A 7,125-nucleotide genomic window follows, 5' to 3' on the forward strand; every position below is an offset into this window, starting at 1 on the left:
AAAAAAAAATTTTAAAAAGCCACAGATAGGGAGAAGGAAAGCAAATCATGTGTCTAATGAGGGAATTGTGTTTAGAATTCTTACAACTCAATCATTAAAAAAAAAAACCTTTTCTAGGGCTGGGGGTTTGGCTCAGCAGTATGATGCTTGCCTAGCAAGCTGGAAGTCCTGGGTTCTGTCCTTGGCACCAAAAAACAAAACAAAACAAAACAAAAAAATTAAAATAAAATATAAAAATCTTTAATTTGAAAAATGGGCTCAAGGACAGAGAGAAAAAAGAAAATATTGGTCACATTAGTCACTAAGGGCCAACAAAAAAGCGTGGTGTATGTTAGCCAGTGAGCCAAGAACTTTAAGAAGAATGTAAATGACTGAGAAAAAAAAAATGTACTGTCATAATTAAAAGCGTGGAACTAGACTGCAGGGTTCTGATCTTTCATCTGATCCAGGTTATTTAAATCTTTGTTCCTCAGTTATCCTAAATAAAGATACCCAGGATGAGGATGTAGATCAGTGGTAGAGTACTTGCCTAGTATAGGCCCCTGGATTTGATCCCCCATCAAATTTGATCCTGCGCACACACATACACAGTGTGTCATAGGCTTAGTGTGAGGATTTTTTTTTTTTAGACAGGGTCTCATTGTGTAGTTCAGGCTGGTATTGAATTCACAGTGATCCTTCTGCCTCACCCTTCCCACTAGGATAACAGGCATGTGCCACCATGCCCAGCTAGGGTGAGCTTGAAGTTAAATTAATTGAAGTAAGATATTTAGTAGAATGTCTGAAAATGTTCTTTAAATATCAACTATTATTGTCTAATGTTATTTGTACATGATTTTGAGAAAATAGATTTTGCAGAATTGGTCATTCAGCTACAGTAGGTGCTGTTGTATTTGACTAGAAAGGTTATGAAACCTGGGTAAGAATTCTTTCTGCTTGTCTGTCTGTCTTTCTTTCTGTATTTTAGGGAAGGGTCTACAGGGTGTTCAGGTTCTCACTACTAGATCGACTCATAGTGATTCTCCTGTTTACAGCCTCCCAAGAACTGGGATTACAGGTGTACGCCACCATGCCCAGTCTCAATCACCATCTGAGCATGCTCTGGGTGTGGGCCCGGCACAGTGGGCCCAGGGATCGAACCCCTGACTCCTGGGCCTGCTTGCAGGTGCTTCAATCTGCTGAGCTATTTGACCAGCCCTGAGAATTCTTTCAAAAACAGAATTATGAATGACATTCTGTTTTTGAAAGAAAAATATTGTGGTGCTTTATTTATTTATTTTTTTTTGTGGAACCAGGGATTGAACTCAGGTCCTTGAGCTTGCCAGGCAAGCACTTATTCCACTGAGCCATCTCCCCGGCCCTAATAATTGATTTCTTAAATCATTATGTTTGTTGCATGAATTCATTTGTTGTTTCATAAATTCTTTTTGAGGGGGTATATGGTACCAAAGAGCGAACTCAGAACCTTGGGCTTGCCAGACAAGCACTTATTCCACTGAGCTATCTCCTTGGCCACTTGTTTCATAAATTCTGATGGTCATTTTCTATTGTAATAATTGGGAGGAAATATACATAGTTGGTCACTAAGATTCTTTGTTACCAGTCCATAGTATACTTTGAAAGTATGTTGTAGTAACTAATTTGTTTTCAACCTTTAATGGCTTTCAGGTGGATAATATTTTGTATTCACCATAAAATATGTTTGTAATAGAAAACTTTAATATAGTTTTTTGTTTGTTTGTTTTTTTACAGGATCTACAAATAATTTTATTGAAATCAAACAAATAACATCAGTCTTTCTGTGCTGGGGAGCACCATCCCCAAGCCATTTCCCACGGTAGAAGCACAGAGCTTGCACAATAACGAATTAAAAGAAAAGAGTTGTTTCTATATAGAAATCAGACTCTGCCCCAACATCAGCATGGACTAGACTGTTTACAAATCTTCACATTTTAAGTACAGTATTCTTTTTGTTTTTGCTTTTCCTTTCTCTCCCTATCAAGGGGCCCTAGTACTTTCCCTTGACTGATCCAGAAGGGGTGAGGAATACTGTAGGGGAAGAGTGGCGGGCTTCTTATAGCACTGCTGGCACCAGCCCTGGCATGTTGTTCCTTATTACAGGACAGTGTAGACCCTCCAAACTGGGGGTGAGGGGTGGTTGATACAAAGGCAAGGAGGATTAGAGTAGGTGGCTTGGGGCAACTCCCCATAGGTACGGGCATCCACAACCTGTCCCGACCCTGGCCTGTACCCTCTTAACTTAGGAGAGGGCAATAACTAGTTGCACTGAGGAGAAATTAGCCAAGCCCTGGGAAAGGGAGAAGCTACCCATACCAGTCCCCATTCTTACTAACAGCCAGCAAACTGTCCATCTGAAAATAGGAACAAATGCCAGGTAGGTGGGAAGAATCAGGCTGGTGCTATCCCCAGCCTCTGTCTAATACAGGAAGAATCTAGGTAGCAAACGGCTGAAATGCTCTGACTGGGAGATAAAGGAAGTGAGGTAAAGGAAGTTCCTGCTTCTGTAGAGCTCCCAAAGCCCAGGGGCTGGAAGAAGGCAGACTTAGCTTGTAAAGTGCTGTAGCTTTTCGTAGGGCTGGGCCCTAGGCAAGCTTGGAAGAAAGCAGGCCAGGCAGGGAACCAAGAACCACAGACTCCTGACTCTCATATGCCCTACCACACTTCTTGCAGGGGTGGCTGGGGAAGCTGTGCTAGTAACTCTGCCATGCCTCTGCCAGCCACCAGCCATCTCTTGTCCACACACAAACCAATGTCCAATTTATACTGAGGGACTCCCCTGCTCACAGCTGTAGGTTCTGGGCCAACAGTTTATTCAGGGTTGTAGCCTCAGCCTGGGCTCCTCGATGGAAGCCACACCTTGAGCCTATAAGTTTCTCACTGAGTCAAAGGTGCTTGTGTCTTTAACCCACCAGGCTCACACCTCATAGAGGATCACAGGGAAATGCACGTGAATGCGGGGCAGATCCAGCTTCACAATGCCCTGAGGAATCAGATTCTTATACACCTGCCTCAGCTTGGCCCGCTTCTGTCCATTCTTGGTGACGATTGTCTCCTCATAGAATTCGTGAGCCAGATCCCCATCCTCATCATAGAACATGGAGCCGCGCACGTGAACACGAAGGGGGGCACCCCTTGGCCTCGAGGCCTCACCAAAGCTTGTTCAGCATCTGCTGTCTCCGGAATGCCGCCCCTCACCCCTGAGGGAAAGGCCAAAGGCCTCAAGCTTTGGAGCCTCTGGCACCCATGTCAGAGTCGCCCACGCATGGCGACCCAGCAACCGCTGCGCTGTCACAGTGTAGAATGTACCACCATGCCTGGGCCCTGCCTCTGTTTGCCAGAGGTGCTGCAGCTACTACCCTTTAATACAGTTTTGATTGCTTATGATTTTCATTAGTGATGTGTTTTTCACAAGCTTAAAATCAAAAATGGCTAACAGCTGAGAGATAGAAAACATAAACATTAACTGTGGGAAGTTGATTGCAAGGATTTCAGCAGTTATTTCCTATATTAAATTTTTTTTTCCTGAATTAAATGCAAGACTTTCATACTGACCTACATCCCTAGCTCCTTACTTATATTTTTATATTGTATGTATGTATATTAAAATTTTTTTTTAAATCTTGCTCAATTGTCCAGATTGGGCTCAAACTTTCAGTCCTCCCTGCCTCAGCTACCCTGAGTGCTGGGGTCATAGACATACACAACCACGTCCAGCTCTATCTTTTCTTTTTTAGAAAAAGATCATGGCACACATCTGTAGTTCTAGCTGTTTGGGAGGCTGTGGTAGGAGGATTACAAGTTCAAGGCCAGCTTGTACAACTTTAATGAAAGCCTATCTTAAAATAAAATACTTGAAAGGAGCTAGGGTTGTAGCTCAGTGGTGGAATGCTACTGTGTTCAATCCCCAAGATGGCATATCTGACCTTAGAGTTAACATCGTTTTTATTATTAATTTCAAGAACTGTATTTTTCCAGTGTCATTGATCATTTGACTTTTACATTGTTCTTGCCAGTGTGATGATACCATGTTTTTACTATCTTTGTTACATTTTAGAAAAATTAACTTTATTAAAACTTTTGAAATTTTTTTTTTGTGGGTACCAGAAATCAAACTCAGGGGCTCACACCTGCCAACCAGGCACTGCACCACTGATCTATGTCCCCAAACATTTGGAAGTTTAAAATATTTTGATTTTAGAATAATTATTCTTGTAATTTTTATATTTTCAGACTAAATATTTTCTTTTTTCCCTAGACTGATTCTTGCCTTGTTGCCCTGGATGACCTCCAGTTTGCCTTTCTCCTGTCTCAGCCTTCTGAGTAACAGTGACTGCAGGTGTGCACCCCCACACTTGGCTCAGAACTTCCTCCACTTTCTCATCCATCCGTAGTTGTTTGCTACCATAGTTACTAATGTTGTATAAGCCTTTCTGGTTTATAAGCATTTTACATACATAAGTATTGCTTTTTCAGTCCTCATAGCAACTTCATTGTTTTGTAGCACCATCTCTCCCCTCTAAAGATGAGGACTCTCACTCTAAGAACAGGTGACTTTCCCCGGTCATAAGTGGCACAGATCTGCAACTCAAAGCCATGCATCTCTCTTTCTGTACTATTATTACTCATGAGTAACCTTTATTATTTTAACCATGCTATGATCCTTTATCTATAATCTTCATAAAAGTTGCAGGTTTTTTTCCAGGTTTCCAAATTTATGTCCTCTCAGAAATTAAATAATTTTATGTAAAGCAGTTGTTTTCAACCAGTTGAGGTTTTGACATGTCTCCCACTCTTCATCTCAGTAATATTTGGTGAAATCTAGAGAAATTGTTGTCACAATGGTGGCAGGCAGCAGATGGATATATCTAGCAGCCTATGGGTAGAGTCTGTGAATCTGCTAAACATTCTCCAGTGTGCCAGATGGTCTCCACTCCAAAAAATGATCTGGTCCTATAATGTTAACAGGGCCAAAGGTGAATACTCTTCTGGGAAAAAGAGACCTTAATTTGCCCTTCTTAACTTTGATAACCAAATCCTCCACTAATTTTTATATATTTTTAATATTATCAGATCCCTAGTTAGAATACAATTACAGTTTTTGAAATAGTTTAAAATGTGATTTCTTTCATAGCATGGAATTACATAGTATATTGTAGTACTGTTACTAAGATTATTAGACCAAGATATAGCTCAGTGGCTCAAGTATCTGTCTGACAAGTGCAAGATCCAAAATTCAATCTCCGGTACTGAATGGGAAATTAGTAATGATCTCATAAATAAAGTTTATACTAATAAAATAATAAACATTAGTGCTACTTTAATAAATGTTATCTATAAATTAGAGGGATTTTTTTAAATTACGGTTTTTCAAAAAGTTTATGTCTTTGGGCAGGAGAGGAATTAAAACAAAGCACAGTTTTATTTCAAACAATAATTTTAATGTTTTCCTCATTTTATAAGTTCTAATGCCAATAAAAAGCCATATGAGATTACTCATAACTTTTGCACAGAATTTTCAGTTTTTGTATGTTTTATTTGATAATGTACAAGTTCAAATGTGTTTCTTCAGTTATCCAGTTTGTAGTGTTTGAAAAGACAAATCAATGTAGAACTCATAGCACATAGACCCTTTTGAGCTAGATCTTCCAAAGGGACATCCTGAAAATACTCCTTGGAGTTGAGGCAACATTGTTACATAACATAGCAGTTGACTTGCTATTTAAGGCTTATAATAACTGATAATAAAAATGTGAGTTATATTTTATATAAACACTCACTACACATTTTTACAAAGGTTTGATAATAGGTAATAATTATGTAAAGAAAACTGTGTTTTAGCTTCCAAATCAGCTCTTATTAATAGCATCTGTAGAGCTGGTAATGAATACTTACTGGAAGCTTTATTATAAGAAGAGAGTTTTAAACATAAAAGACAGGCTATGACACATGAGAATTTCATTATAATTATCTCAAGTCATACTTCACCATGATTCGAAATATTACAGTACTAAAGTTATTAAAGAATCAGACTAGTATAATATACTCTTCATGCAGCTGTTCTTGTCATTTTTTAACAAATGAAACAGCACAAATATTCCATAGTCATTCCGTTTACAGTACAATTCTTTTTAAAATGTACTAGATAACAAAGGGTTAAATGCTAACTTTTTACTGAGAAAGGAATGGTGAAGCAAGAGATTTATGCACAATCATTTTATGCAGAAAACTACAATAGATACCGATTTCTCTTAATACTTATATACCAATAGATTGGCAAAATTCTGTTGAAATTTTTTGTCTTCTACGTGGAAAAGATTTTTCTACATCTATGAATTTTTTTATAGTTATTAATAGCATTCAAGTATTCCAAATGAGAGAATTTTTGAATTTTATATTAAGTGGACATCATTATTACTTTCTGAAGTTCCCAAGTTGAACACTCATTCTGCTCAAAACACAACGAAATGTTGCAGGTTGTATTTCCCAGTACTTCACTGGATTGTTAAATAAACTTATTGCACTGTAGAGAGATTTCTTCATCTTTGGTATTGTTGGACAGAAATCATTTATTCCCACTTTCGTAATTGAATTAGAATGAAGGAAGATTATCTGTTGCAGTAGGAAAGAAAAGAATAGATTTAAAATACACAGTAAATGCAAAGGGTAGATATTCTATTTATAGTCTGTATTTGTTTTGTGGCATTACTTATCTGTATTTTCACTTAAATAAAATATACTTATTTATACCTATTAAGTACCTTACAGCCATTCAAACTCTTGTACTGTGCAAGAAAATGTTCTGGGAGAGGGGTGGGACAGCACAGATAGAGCCATGACCAGGGCTTGCTGCCTGGTCAGCTTGCCACATTGCTTTTCCATACCCCACTCTGTCTGTCTCACCCCATACATAGCTAATTAAGGTGGGCCTGAGTGGTTCACAGTTAAAATTACAAGGTACTAGAAATGAACAGAGGAATGAAATTCATTACTCTGTGAATTCAACTCGCTATGTTAAGATGGAGAAACCTCAGCTGGCATTTGTGTGTGTGTGTGTGTGTGTGTGTGTGTGTGTGTGTGTGTATGTTAAGGGAGAAAAGTGTAGAA

The 7,125-nt window shown here is 38.6% G+C and overlaps 1 protein-coding gene and 1 pseudogene across 1 annotated transcript in view; both read right to left on the reverse strand.

The window, feature by feature from the left end:
- The window catches only part of Aspn (asporin), a 53,230-nt gene that overhangs the window by 32,095 nt on the left and 14,010 nt on the right, over window positions 1-7,125 (reverse strand). The gene's annotated exons all lie outside the window — the stretch shown is intronic.
- Window positions 2,936-3,266, reverse strand: LOC101575698 (annotated as a pseudogene).

This window comes from Octodon degus, unplaced genomic scaffold, assembly GCF_000260255.1.
Source record: "Octodon degus isolate 3935 unplaced genomic scaffold, OctDeg1.0 scaffold00312, whole genome shotgun sequence".
Classification (NCBI taxonomy): Eukaryota; Metazoa; Chordata; class Mammalia; order Rodentia; family Octodontidae; genus Octodon; species Octodon degus.